The 1721-nt window shown below is 40.1% G+C and overlaps 1 pseudogene; it reads right to left on the reverse strand.

The window, feature by feature from the left end:
- Positions 1 to 546: 546 nt before the first annotated feature.
- LOC117705936 (small ribosomal subunit protein eS25 pseudogene) lies at positions 547 to 1020 on the reverse strand (annotated as a pseudogene).
- Between the last annotated feature and the right edge of the window lie 701 nt (positions 1021 to 1721).

Consider the following 1721-nt stretch of genomic DNA (forward strand, 5'->3'; position numbering starts at 1 on the left):
TATCCTTTAGATCTATTAAATCCATTTATTGTATGATGTCATGTCATTCTGATGTTTTTCTGTTTTTTATTTTGTCCAAATGACATGTTTATTCGAGAGAGTAGAGTACTGAAATTGTCTACTATTAATGAATTGATGTTAATCTGTGTATTTGATTCCAGTAGTATAGTTTCCATGAAACTGGGTACACCAGAATTTTATTATATATATGTTTAGGATAACAAGACCTTCTTGGGCTGATATTTCCTTTGAGTTGTATGAATGTCCCTCTTTATCTCCTCTGATCAGCTTTAGTTCAAAGGCAATTTTGTCAAATATCAGACCAGTGACATCTTGCTTCCTGGTCCCATCTGACTGAAGCCCTTCTGTCTATCCTTTTACCCTAAGGTAGTACCTGTCTCTAGAGTTAAGGTGTATTTTGTGCAAGTAACAGATAGATGGATTTAGTTTCTTGATCCAGCCAGCCAGCCTGTCTCTCTCTCTCTCTCTCTCTCTCTCTCTCTCTCTCTCTCTCTCTCTCTCTCTCTCTCTCTTGATTCAATAAAATTTTATTTTTCCCAAATGTACAGCTGACTGAACCTGTTCATGCATCTTCACCAGCAGCTGGGGCGTCTCCACCCTTTGTGTTTCTGGTGTAAATTACTTGAGCTCTGTGCTTTGAAACCAGCTTGATAAGTCCTTTACTAAGCAGCTCCTGAAGGGCTGCCCTGGCCAAGGAACCTCGAATCTTCAGTCTCTCAGAGACCACAGCTGAAGTAATAAGCTTATAGTTGGGAACTTCCTTACAGAGTTTATCATATGTAGCTTTGTCAAACAGGACGAGATTGTTCAGCTTGTCCCGAACTTTGCCTTTGGACCACTTCTTGTTTTTGGCCTTGCCACCAGACTTATTTACTGGGTCTTTGTCTTTTTTGGCCAACTTTCCGGCATCTTTCTTCTTCTTGTCGTCTTTGGGCGGCATGGCGAAACTCAGAGAGTAGTGTGGACCACTGCAGCCTCACTAAGACGTCGGAAGAAAAGCCAGCCTGTCTCTTTTAATCAGAGAAAAGAGGCAGCTAGAATTTAAAGTTATTGTTGGAAGGTGTGTGTTTATTGCAGTCACTGCAATGGATGTTTTGTGTGGCTGTTTGTGTTCTTAGTGCTTTGTATTTTAGTAATTATGGTTCCGTGTTTTTTTCCCCATAGTCTCTCTGCCATGCTCATTTCTCTCTTCAACCTGAAATATTGCTTCCTGTATTTTCCCTATGTTTGGCTTGTTGGAGATAAAATTTTTAGGCTGTTTATATCATGGAGAGTTTTTCTCTTTCCTTCAACTATGGCAGACAGTTTTGCTGACTAGCGTAGTCTAAGCTGGCCGTCATGGTCTTCTGGAGAGCACTGCTCTCTACTCTTTTGCCTTTCAGTTGAGAATAGCTCACTCAGGTGTGTTTTCCTTTGCATGTGACTTGTGCATTTTCTCTTGCTGCTTTCCATCTCTCTGCTCTTTATAGTTGATGCTTTAACTGTGATACACCATAGGAATCTTCTTTAATGGTCTTATCTATTTGGTGTTCTGTGTGATTCTTGTATTTGTATGTGTGAATCTTTCCTAGTTTGGGAAATCTTTTTTCTATGAGTTTGTCAGTCTGGTGATCTGTGCCATTGGCCTGGGTTCTTCTCTCTCATCTATTTCTATAATTTGAATGTTGGGTATTTTCATCGTGTGCCACATTTCCTATGTG

This window comes from Arvicanthis niloticus, chromosome 3 (genome assembly GCF_011762505.2).
Source record: "Arvicanthis niloticus isolate mArvNil1 chromosome 3, mArvNil1.pat.X, whole genome shotgun sequence".
Classification (NCBI taxonomy): Eukaryota; Metazoa; Chordata; class Mammalia; order Rodentia; family Muridae; genus Arvicanthis; species Arvicanthis niloticus.